A 304-nucleotide genomic window follows, 5' to 3' on the forward strand; every position below is an offset into this window, starting at 1 on the left:
TTCCTTCCTACCTTCCTTTCTGTCTTTCTGTATTAGTTCATTCTCACACTGTTATAAAGAACTTCCCGAGAATGGGTAATTCATAAAGAAAAGAAATTTAATTGACTTAGTTCCACATGACTGGGGAGGCCTCAGGAAACTGAAAATCATGGTGTAAAGCAAACCAGAAGCAAGGACCTTCTTCACATGAAGGGCCAGCAAGGGAAATGCCAGATGCTTATAAACCATCAGGTCTCATGAGAACTCACTCACTTTCACAACAACAGCATGGAATAACCACCCGCATGATGCAATCACCTCCCAC

Source organism: Sapajus apella, unplaced genomic scaffold (genome assembly GCF_009761245.1).
Source record: "Sapajus apella isolate SASKATOON/1434 unplaced genomic scaffold, GSC_monkey_1.0 scaffold25, whole genome shotgun sequence".
NCBI classification, from domain to species: domain Eukaryota; kingdom Metazoa; phylum Chordata; class Mammalia; order Primates; family Cebidae; genus Sapajus; species Sapajus apella.